We start from the raw sequence: 12,387 nt of genomic DNA on the forward strand, positions 1-12,387 counted from the left end.
TCGTAAAAAAAGAGAGAGGCAGGGAGAGTCACTGGGAGAGAGAGACACTGAGAGAGGGAGGGAGAGACAGAGAGAGAGAGGGAGAGACACTGAGAGAGGGAGAGACACTGAGAGAGGGAGGGAGAGACACGGAGAGAGGGAGGGAGAGTCACTGGGAGAGGGAGGGAGGGAGAGACACTGAGAGAGGGAGGGAGAGACACGGAGAGAGGGAGAGATAGAGAGGGAGAGACACGGAGAGAGGGAGAGTCACTGGGAGAGGGAGGGAGGGAGAGACACTGAGAGAGGGAGGGAGAGACACGGAGAGAGGGAGGGAGAGACAGAGGGAGAGACACGGAGAGTGGGAGGGAGAGTCACTGGGAGAGGGAGGGAGAGTAACTGGGAGAGGGAGGGAGAGACACTGAGAGAGGGAGGGAGAGAAACTGTGGACTGGGGCGTGGGGGTTGGAGAGACACTGAGTGGGAGAATCTCGCGTGCAGAGTGGCGATGGTGATGGTGGTGACGTGATGAGTGCCATGGTGATGAGGATGACATAACGCCGCTTCCCTCGACCGGGACAGGTGAGTGTCGAACGCGCGCCTGTGCCTGCGTGTATGTGCGTGTGTGTGTGTACCGGTGTGTATGTGCGTGTCTGTGTGTGTACCCGTGTGTATGTGCGTGTGTGTCTGTGTGTACCCGTGTGTATGTGCGTGTGTGTGTACCCGTGTGTATGTGCGTGTGTGTACCCGTGTGTGTGTGTACGCGTGTGTGTGTCTGTGTGTGTACGCGTGTGTGTGGGGAGCGGTGGCATAATGATTAGCGCTGCACTGTGCTACGAACCCGGAAACCCTAGTTCGATTCCCGCTCAGGGCCAACACTGGCGACGGATTATCCGAACCGGCCCTGGGACTCCCCTAGGTCGACTCAGCCTCAAATGAGTACCCGGTGCGGTGTAGTTGCTTGCCACTCACTCCCTCTTGTGCCACAGTGCCGGCAGCCTTCATAGGTGCTGCTTCGCTACCAGCACTTGCCCCTGCAGTCTGTTACAGGCTACACGGGGGGTCTGTGTGCACGTGAGTGTACACGTGTGTGTACACGTGTGTGTGTGTGTGTCAGTTGGATTCCCGCTCACGGCCAACATCAGTGGCGGATATCTTGCATCGGTCGTGGACCTCCCCTAGGTCGACTCTGCGTCAATACATATATTGGCACGGCGTTTAGACATCACCATTTGGGGAGACAAAGGCGGCCGGGCGTGGCGCGGCCACACCTCGTGTGCCACAGTCCCGGCCTTCACGGATGCTGCTCGCTAGCGGCTCTTGCCCCAACAGTCTGTGTGGGCTACACGGGGGATCTTTGTATGAGCGTGTGTGTGCACGCGCGCTAATGTACAGGGTGGTGATGTTGGTGGTGGTGATGTTGGTGATGGTGATGTTGGTGATGATGGTGATATTGGTGATGATGGTGATGTTAGTGATAGTGTTGGTGATGATGGTGATGGTAGTGATGATGGGGATATTGGTGATGATGGTGATGTTGGTGATGATGTTGGTGATGTTGGTGATAATGGTGATGCTGGTGATGATGGTGATGTTGGTGATGATGGTGATGTTGGTGATGATGGTGATGTTGGTGATGATGGTGATGTTGGTGATAATGTTGGTGATAATGGTGATGCTGGTGATGATGGTGATGCTGGTGATGATGGTGATGTTGGTGATGATGGTGATGTTGGTGATGATATTGGTCGTGTTGGTGATAATGCTGATGTTGGTGATAATGCTGATGTTGGTGATGATGGTGATGTTGGTGATGATGGTGATGTTGGTGATGATGGTGATGTTGGTGATGATATTGGTGGTGTTGGTGATAATGCTGATGTTGGTGATGATGGTGATGTTGGTGATGATATTGGTGATAATGGTGATGATGGCGATGTTGGTGATGTTGGTGATGATGTTGATATTGGTGATAATGCTGATGTTGGTGATGATGGTGATGTTGCTGATTTTGGTGATGTTGGTGATTTTGGTGATAATGGTAATGTTGGTGATAATGGCGATGTTGGTGATAATGGTGATGTTGGTGGTGGTGTTGATGATTTTGATGATGATGGTGATGGCTCTGATTGCTGTCATCAGAAAACGCGTGGTGATGAGGCGAGTAGCGATGATGCATTATGATGGATGATGATGATTATTGAGGTCACGTGAATTACTCTCGGCGCGGATGGGTAAGTGTGTCACGGGGTGATGGGTCAGTGTGTCACGGGGTGATGGGTCAGCGTGTCAGGGGGTGATGGGTCAGCGTGTCACGGGGTGATGGGTCAGCGTGTCACGGGGTGATGGGTCAGCGTGTCACGACGTGATGGGTCAGCGTGTCACGGGGTGATGGGTCAGCGTGTGACGGGGTGATGGGTCAGCGTGTCACGGGGTAGTGGGTCAGCGTGTCACGGGGTATTGGGTCAGCGTGTCACGGGGTGGTGGGTCAGTGTGTCACGGGGTGGGGGTCAGCGTGTCACGGGGTGATGGGTCAGCGTGTCACGACGTGATGGGTCAGCGTGTCACGGGGTGATGGGTCAGCGTGTGATGGGGTGATGGGTCAGCGTGTCACAGGGTGGTGGGTCAGCGTGTCACGGAATGGTGGGTCAGCATGTCACGGGGTGATGGGTCAGCGTGTGACGGGGTGATGGGTCAGCGTGTCACGGGGTGATGAGTCAGTGTGTCAAGGGGTGATGGGTCAGCGTGTGACGGGGTGATGGGTCAGCGTGTCACGGGGTGGTGGGTCAGCGTGTCACGGGGTGATGGGTCAGCGTGTCACGGGGTGATGAGTCAGTGTGTCACGGGGTGATGGGTCAGTGTTATAGGTTAGGGGTATATGTTTAGGGGTTTGTTGCTGTTAGGGGTTATAGTCTTATAGGTTCGGGGTTTTATGGGTTGGGGTGGTGTTTAAGGGTTAGGGTTTGTAGTGTTATAGGATAGGGGTTAAAGGGTTAGGGGTAAAAATACTAGGGGTTTACTAATTGATTGAGAACTTACATTCCATCCTCATATTAATCACATTTCAAAGAAATCTAATTAAAAATCAATTTTTTTATATACAGAAACGAACAATTGTTTTCCCATTCGACGACTGCAAATTGTTGAAGCGATCACTCTTCCGTTGTTTGATGACTATGACGCTGCTTGCAGATCAGCTACTAATGAATCACGAGACAGACTACGCCCGCTTTCATCATTCTGCTCTTCGATTCGCACTGGATGTACCTTACAGGACCCACTATTGTAACCTCTACTTAAAACTCCAATCTCGCATCACTTGAAGCAAGAATACATCTCTATTGTGCCTTGTTCATCCATAACATCCTTATTGGCAAATCTGTGCTATGCTTAGCTAATTTCATTAACTCCACTGTCAAACTCAGTAAACCTAAGACGTCCATCTAATTGCCTTTTAACTATCCCAAGAACAGCAATAGGAATAGGCGAGAAAGCCCGTGCCATTGCAGCACCAACGTTTTGGAACAACAACCTCGTTTCCATCCCCTGAACATCGTAAAAATCTTCCTTCGATATACATTCCGAAGCAGAAGATTCGTGCTGGACACAGCCACCACGTTTACAAATGTGATTTGTAGCTTTGATCCTTACCCACGTATCGAAAGTTAAATTTGAATGTGCATTTTTTTATTGAAGGGCTGTGTTGTTATTGCCTTGGTGTGGTCTAGGACTTTTTTTTCTGTTATTTTACTGCCTTCCCCAAGCTGAGGAATTGATGTACTTATGAAATTTGAAACGTTTTATGTTTTTTATTAAAAAAAAATTAACTTTAAAAGCGACACGGTGTCATAAAGTTAACTACCTCGCCTGGTATACAGGAGGTCGGGGGTTCGATCCCGACCCTGACGCCTGCTGCTGTATATTTGTAGTTTGTGTCTCTCATCCTCATCACGGTGGCTAGATGTTAACCACCTCGCCTGGTATACAGGAGGTCGTGGGTTCGATCCCGATCCTGATGCCTACTGCTGTTTATTTGTAGTTTGCGGTGTCTCTCTCCCCGTTCTCGCGTGGATTATTTTTCTCCGGGTCGTCCACATTTAGAAACAACATTCGTTTAGATTATGTCAAATTATTTTTGGTGCGATACATTTCCACGTGATGAGCCACTTCGCTGAGCCATCATTTGTGATAGCCAGGTTGCTTCTAAAAAATAAGCTAACAACTCAGTGTGTCTTGCCTAGTAAAAGAAAATAAATTGTTTCAGTTTTATTCGTGTATATTTTTGTAAGCAATGCGTTTACCTTTTCTGTACTTTGCACTACCATCGTGTTTCTGGTATTATTTGCTGTTGTAACGTTCCGAGCCCGTGCCCCTACTGGACATCTGCGTCAAGTAGCTTTATAGCTCATCGGATTCCTCCTGCAGTATAAATAAAATTTCTGACTCTGGGTTGGCGTCTTCTCCGTCGCGTCTCCTTACCCAACCTCTCTGCACGGCTCTCGTTCCCAATATTTTGCACAGGCCACCGCTTCTTGCCTTGGCATTGCCAAGCATTGATGGAGTAGCGCATTGCGCGGAGCTGCGGGGCATGCGCAGGAGATGGCCCGTGGCTTGCTTCCCCTGACGAGCACCATTGTTCGGTTGTGAAGAAGCCACCCTCCACGCTTTCAAGGGGAGAGCGGCATCTGTCGATACCCACCTGCTCTCGGTCTGTTTAGACTGCGGCCACGTGAGCCATTGGGAATTGGAGCCAGACGCGAGCTCCCTCACTGCGGGGGTGGGGGGGAGGGGCGGGGTGATTCCTGGGTTACTGTTCGGGAGTTACTGGAATCCATCTCGGTGCTGTGATCACAGACTCGGAGCTACTGTGAGGGGGGTGGTGCGGGTGGGGTGGAACGGTCAGAGGCTCTGGGGATTCGAGATCCATCCTCGCGCTATTGATCGGGTCGCGTGCCGGACGATTCCGCACCGAGGAAGGCATCGTGGCGACGCGCGTGGGCCCTCTTTTTCGCGAGCGCCGGGCAATCGATGCGCGATCGTATGTTTGCGTGGAAGCAATGAAAACAGCGGTCGCGCGCAGAAGTCGCACGTGGAAGAAGAGCCGACGATGCAGGCAGTGGTGAGGAGGAGGCCGGGCGCTGTTTGGTGGTGGGATGGACAGCAAGAGGAGCGTGTAAAGTGATGTTGTTGTCGGTGTTCGGAAGAATGGAAGGAACCGGAAAGTGAGGAGGACCTCACAGAGAATGGGTTTGACGGCGACGTCCTGAGAGAGTGATGCCAGAAAGATGTGGCCGCTACTTGAGCGTATTGGCAGAGTAGACAGAGGGGAGCGGCAACAAATGTGCAGTGGACACCTGCGGGGCGATCTGTCCACGGCTCGCGATCACGATGACGATGTTTGCATCTCCCAAGTTTGGAGCGCTGAATTTACGGCCAGTCCACCTGGCCCTCTCTGGGCTAAGTCCCGAGCTGATAGCAACGCGACAGTACTTCTACGTGTCACGATGAAGGGCTGTGGTGAAGAAGCGTCATTGCCCGAAACGTCGCCTGTTATATATGTTTTCGTTCAAGGCCACACACACACACAGCGGTGAAGTTGTTATTGACACGGAGCGGTGTTGAGTGTTGTTATTGGCTGTGCTTGTGCACCACTGCCAGCAGCAGCAGTGCCACCAGATATTGAGGTGAGCTCACCACGTGGCCTGCTGCTGTCTCTCTCTGAGCGAGTCCGGCTGGGAGAGGTTTTCTTGGTGGGTGTAGGGGATGGCGTGGGTGGGTGTGGGTGTAGGGGAGGGCATGGGGGTGTGTGGGTGTAGGGGAGGGCGTGGGTGTGTGTGGGTGTAGGGGAGGGTGTGGGTGTGTGTAGGGGAGGGCGTGGGTGTGTGTGGGTGTAGGGGAGGGTGTGGGTGTGTGTAGGGGAGGGCGTGGGTGTGTGTGGGTGTAGGGGAGGGCGTGGGTGGGTGTAGGGGAGGGCGTGGGTGTGTGTAGGGGAGGGCGTGGGTGTGTGTGGGTGTAGGGGAGGGCGTGGGTGGGTGTAGGGGAGGGCGTGGGTGTGTGTGGGTGTAGGGGAGGGCGTGGGTGGGTGTAGGGGAGGGCGTGGGTGTGTGTGGGTGTAGGGGAGGGTGTGGGTGTGTGTGTAGGGGAAGGGCTGGGTGTGTGTGGGTGTATGGAGAGGGGAGGGGCTGACTGTGTGTGGGTGAGTGTGTTTGTGGGAAGCAGTAGTGTAGCGTTGGCCCGAGTTCAATTCCTGCTCACGGCCAATAACAGTTGCGGATATATTAACCGGTCCTGTGTCGACTCAGCCTTTGAGGTTAATTACCTCGCCTGGTATCCAGGAGGTCGTGGGTTCGATCCCGACCCTGACACCTGTATATTTGGAGTTTGCGGTGTCTCTCTCCCCGTGGTGAGATGTTAACTACCTCGCCTGGTATGCAGGAAGTCGTAAGTTTGATTCCGACCCTAACGCCTGCCGTATGTTTGCAGTTTGCGTGTTTCTCTCCCCATGGTAGTGTGGATTTTTCTCCGGGTCCTCCGGTTTTTCCCTCCACATTTAGAATCAACATCGCGCTTTAAAATATTTGGCTGCTGCTCTAAATGTCCACGTGATGATGATGATAAGCCAACTTTGTTGAGGCTATCATTTGTGATGGCCATAGCTCAGTGTTGGGCCTTACATAGTCAAGTAAAATATACACACACACACAGCGTGCTTCAAAAAAATGTTAACACTTCAGAGAATTCGTAACAACACCACGTGACATGTGCTGCCGCCTCCGGGCTCTGGAGACCACCTGGAGAAGATTCCAGGCCACGTGTTGACAACGATGGCGAACAATTGGAGACTTTTTAACTTTCATAAGCTATTAACATTACATTTCTTATCATATTCTTGGTTATTTCGGTAAAGTCACGTAGAAGGGAAACAAGATAATAAAAATATAAAACAATAAAATTCTCACGACGTTTCGACTGCAACACAAGCAATCATCATCAGGTGTGAAAACCACAGCAAGAAAATTTCAAAAAACCACAGCAAGAAAATTCTAAATTTTCATGCTGTGGTTTTCACACCTGATCATGATTGCTTGTGTTGCAGTCGAAACATCGTGAGAATTGTATTGTTTTATATTTTTATTATTTTATTGTTTCCCTTCTACGTGACTTTACCGAAAGAACCAAGAATATGAATCCCTGCAGTCACGAAAGCTTTAAATCAAAATTTCTTATGTTATAGTGTATATAATCCGTTCTTGTCCCATTAAAAACAATAGTCCCATCTAAGTGTGAACATTTTTGAAGCACCCTGTAAATCGTGTTCATGGGGGACCCAACCAGTGCTGAGTGAAAAATCCGTGCCGGATTTCCTCTGCAGTGGAGGAGGCGGTGAGCCCCCAGGGCTACGGCCACCCTCCTCCACCCGTGGGCCTCCTGGAGCCCCAGGGGCACGGTAAACACGGGAGGGGTCACGAGAACGGCCGCTCCGATTCGGACCCCGATGGACCCGCGGTCACACCTCGTGGTGATGGAAGTGGTCGACATGCACAGCCAACAATAACAACACTCAACGGCTCCGTGTCAACAACAACAACAACACTGTGTCTGGACGTCACGTGTGGTATGAGGAATAGCAACCTCGGTATGCCGGGTTCTTAGCGTGCGCCAACTCACACACACACAACAACAACCGCCACTCGCCACTAAGTGGCGGTGACGTCACCACGACGCTTGCGCCAGGCCATGTGCACCTTGAGGCCACGTGAAGTGTCGAACGCCCGCTGGCAGGAGGTCACGGGGCAGACCCAGATACCACAGATCGACTGACTGAGACAACTGGCTGATGCACCAACTGTGACCCCTACTGTGCCAACCTGCTGTGCTTTAGCCACCCGGCGCTCCGCTCGTTGTCAGCGTCACTCCTCCGCCCTCTGTTGTTGTTGGAGGGCGATTGTCTCCAACTGCCCAGTAGCGTCCTTCACGAGCCTCCTCCACAGAGGCCGATCTTGACACCGCTGGTACCAGTCACCGGCAAGTCCACTCAGCTCCACGTCCTCCTGTACCACATCACTCCATCTCTTTAGCCCGTGCCGCGCCCGTTTAGCCCCCTCGATCCGGCCAAACAAAAGCTGTATAAGCATGCGGTGGCTGGGCATGTGGGCTACATGACCCAGCCAACGCAGCCTTGCCTGCCATTGGAGCTCACCAATGGAACTTTGCCCAGATTTTTCAAGGATTTGTAAGCTCACACAATCCAGCCTGGTTAAACCCAGGATGGATCGATGGCGGGCCAGCCGAAATATTCCCAACCGGCAAAGATGTCCCATTAGGGGGGGCCCACGTTTCGCAAGCATAGAGAAGGGAGGGCATGACTTTGGCTGAAAAGACCTAAAGCTTTGTGTGGAGCGACAGACCAGGTAGCTCCACACAGTGTCACGTAACCGATAAAAAGGTAATGCCGCTCGACTGATTCGGAGTGAGACTTCTGCTGTCAAACCAGAGCCAGTCATGAGCACACTACCCAGGTATGGGAAACTCTCCACTATCTCCATAACTGCCCTATCACCAATTGGGAGTTGTGGGGTGGAGTGTTTGATGGTATAAATACCCAGGCAGATGCTTAGTTTTGGTGGGGCTGATGGTAAGGCTCCACCTCTTGGTGGCAAGCTTCAGGTTCAGCAGCAGCATCTCCAACTCCTCGGAGTGAGCAGCAATTACCAGATCATCGGCATACGTAACATGGTTTACCAATCAGGAGCCATCCCTGGACCGCACCCAAGTATCGATCAGCTTCCCATTGTATCTGTACCAGATGGAAATTCCTCCGGTGCAGCCATCGAAGGCTTCACAAACTATGTGCTCGAAATATATTTTAAATAATGTGGGAGCCAGAGGATATCCCTGTCGCACCCCAAGGTGAACAGGGAATGGCACTGATTCCCAGCAATGTAGTTTTACCCGGGTCCGCTCACCATCATGAACGTCCTTAATGATCGTGAGTAGAGAGTCAGGGACTCCGAAAGCACGAAGAACAACCAAGAGCCCAGGCCTACTGATGGCATGGCCTTGACGAGGTCAATAAAGCAGAGATGTAGGTCTTGTTGGAATTCCCTACACCTCTGCTGTATCAGACGGACAGAAAATATGGCATCTCACAGGACCGCCCTTTCCCGAAACCACATTGGGGCTCCGCAATCCTCACATCAGCGTGCCTGGCAAGGCGATGCTGAATAATCCTTACCAGGACCTTTCCCAACACACTGAGGAGTGTGATGCCCCTGTAGTTAGAGTCTGTGTGATCCCCTTAAAGAGGAGCACCACCAGGGCATCCTTCCAATCCTGCCGAACCCGTCCAGTGATCCAGACTGTTATTATGATGTCATATAGGGCAATCTGTGCACAAACGCCACCCTCCCTCAGCATTTCGCTTAGGATATTATCTCTGCCCAGTGCCTTTCCTGGTTTCAGACTCTGGATCGCCTTCAGTACTTCCTCAACAGATGGTACCTCAGCCAGCTACTCAGAGAGGATGACAACTTCTTCCAATATTTGAGGCACAGCAGCCTCAGCAGAGTCATCCCCACATTGTCCAATGCTGTTTTCCAGGCTGAGGGATTTCCCCTCCCCCAAAATATCGCTTAAATGGTCAGCAAATCTGCAAACCTGTTCCTCGTGGTCGGAGCTTGGATCACCATTCTTTCCCCCAATGATGGTGATAGGTGTGGCACTACAAGTCACTTTTTATGGAATTAAAGAGTGATTTGTGATCGCGGACCACTGAGGCAGATTCCATTTCCTCAGCAACGCGCGACCACCACCCATCCTTGTAATGCCTCATAGCTCTCCAAACCTCCCAGCGAAGACTATGGTAAGCCGCCTCATTCTCTGATGTGGAATGCTGTAGCCGATGAGAGTGGGCTTGTTGCTTTTTCTCAATCAGCCTGAACACCTCCTCTGTCAGCCAGGGTCTCTGCGGAAGTCTGGACCGTGTACCCAAGGCAGCCAGCTGCATGAGCCACAGTCCTAAATCTCGCCCATTTCCCCTCGACATCAGGAGGAGTGGTGGACGATGCCAACTCCAGCCGCAAGCGATGGTGAAATTCTCGCTTGCAACTTTCATCAGCTTGCTGAGACCAGGCCACTATGGGTTTGAATGGGGTCCTGGGTGTACACCCACCACCAGAGCGGAAGAATAGTAGTATCATCTTACAGATGACAAGTCAATGGTCAGTGGGTAGATCATCTCCACGTGAGGTCCTGATGTCAAGGAAATTGGCCCGCAGCCGCTGTGCCGTCACTATATAGTCCAGCAGATGTTCTTGCTTGGACCCAACATGCATCCATGATTTTGTGTGGATGCGCCCATGCAGCCCATGGGCTGCACAAAAGTCTAACTGCCTTCGTTGTTATTAAGCTGATCTATCCCATGCCTTCAAATCACTCCAGACCAGGTGCCAGCATCATGACCAACTCGGACATTTAAGTCACCCAACAGGATGACTCTATCCCGAGGGGTCACTTTAAATAGCACCTTTGACAGGTCATAGAAGGCATTTGACTCATCTGCCTTGCCTGAATCCCAACACTGATGTTCATCTTCGGTGGGGCATAAGTAACCACGACCACCACTTCTCGCCTCTGGTTGATGGGAAGGCAAGCCCAAAGTAGCCTGGGGCTTACAGCTTCCCATATCTCACCGCCACACTCCCATGCCCCCTTCATTCTTTATTCTGAAAAAGAGCCACTCCCTGTTGTTTGGCACTCTCCTGCCCCGATTAGAGAACTGTCCACCTCTCGTGGTAACAAGAGCCAGAGCCAGTCCACTGGACCTCCTGAATACCACAAAGATCCAGGCGGTACCGGACCAGCTCCCGACAGAGGAGTGGCAGCCTCTCCTCTGCAGTGAGCATTCGAACATTCAACATGGCCACCCGCAGTGGTGTTTTTGCTGCTTCTGGAGGAATCCCGAGGGTAAGGATTCAGTCTCCTGGCTCTGCCAAATGTGATTTGGCCAGGAGACGTCATAGACGGCTGTCCACCCGGGGCATCCGGCACAAGTTTTGTTTGATATTTTTTTTGTAGTATAGTGGTAATTTATTTGAAGGTTGAGGGGTTACCAGCCCCTCGCACCCGTCCAGAGACACCATTTGGCCGCTTTTGTGGCTACAAACGCCATGAGGAGAATGGCCAATCGAAATTGGCCCTCCCCCCACGGCACTGCTCATCACAGCGTTACCGTCCGGCACCAACGAGGAGATAGGGGGTTGTTTTGCAGGACTAGCATATACAGTACCCACCCATACTCACACACTCCCACACACACCCACGCCCTCCCATACACCCACCCACACTCCCACCCACACCCACGCACTCACACACACCCACCCACACCCTCCCATACACCCACCCACACTCACACACTCCCACACACACACGCATTTACACACACTCACACACTCCCACACACACCCACGCACTCACACACAACCACACCCTCCCCTACACCCACCCATACTCACACACTCCCACCCACACCCACGCACTCACACACACTCCCACACACACCCACGCACTCCCACACACACTCCCACACACACCCACGCACTCCCACACACTCCCACATACACCCACGCACTCACACCCACACACATCCCACCGTACGGTGGCCGTGTCGCACTCAATCGATCTGGCCGAGTGTTGACGTCACGCGGCGCGAGGGAGGAACTCCACTGGGAACTCGGGAGCGGCTGTGGACACAGACGGCCTCGTCACGCGGCTGGTGATGATGGCACTGCTGGTGGTGATGATGACTGCTGGTGATGATGGCACTGCTGGTGGTGATGATGACTGCTGGTGATGACACTGCTGGTGACGATGATGACATTGCTGGTGATGATGATGATGACACTGTGGGTGATGATGACTGCTGGTAATGGTGGCACTGCTGGTGATGATGATGACTGCTGGTGACGATGATGACATTGCTGGTGATGATGATGATGACACTGTGGGTGATGATGACTGCTGGTAATGATGGCACTGCTGGTGATGATGATGACTGCTGGTGACGATGATGACATTGCTGGTGATGATGACACTGTGGGTGATGATGACTGCTGGTAATGGTGGCACTGCTGGTGATGATGATGACTGCTGGTGACGATGATGACATTGCTGGTGATGATGATGATGACACTGTGGGTGATGATGACTGCTGGTAATGGTGGCACTGCTGGTGATGATGATAACTGCTGGTAATGGTGGCACTGCTGGTGATGATGATGACTGCTGGTAATGGTGGAACTGCTGGTGATGATGATGACTGCTGGTAATGGTGGCACTGCTGGTGATGATGATGACACTGCTGGTGATGATGACACTGCTGGTGATGATGATGGCACTGCTGCTGGTGATGATG

General features: G+C 52.2%; 1 protein-coding gene across 3 annotated transcripts in view; it reads left to right on the forward strand.

Annotated features, from left to right (window-relative positions):
• Positions 1–370: 370 nt before the first annotated feature.
• LOC116948560 (rho GTPase-activating protein 23-like) overlaps positions 371–12,387 on the forward strand; it is a 71,628-nt gene continuing 59,611 nt past the window's right edge. Inside the window, exon 1 of one of the 3 annotated variants that reach the window (XM_076071602.1) lies at positions 371–557. The gene's annotated coding sequence lies outside the window, so the exon portion shown is untranslated. The remainder of the gene's footprint in view (positions 558–12,387) is intronic. The other 2 variants (XM_076071603.1, XR_012945911.1) reach the window with 2 other exon arrangements.

Source organism: Petromyzon marinus, chromosome 34 (genome assembly GCF_048934315.1).
Source record: "Petromyzon marinus isolate PM22_M1 ecotype Great Lakes invasive population chromosome 34, UKy_Petmar_22M1.pri1.0, whole genome shotgun sequence".
NCBI classification, from domain to species: domain Eukaryota; kingdom Metazoa; phylum Chordata; class Hyperoartia; order Petromyzontiformes; family Petromyzontidae; genus Petromyzon; species Petromyzon marinus.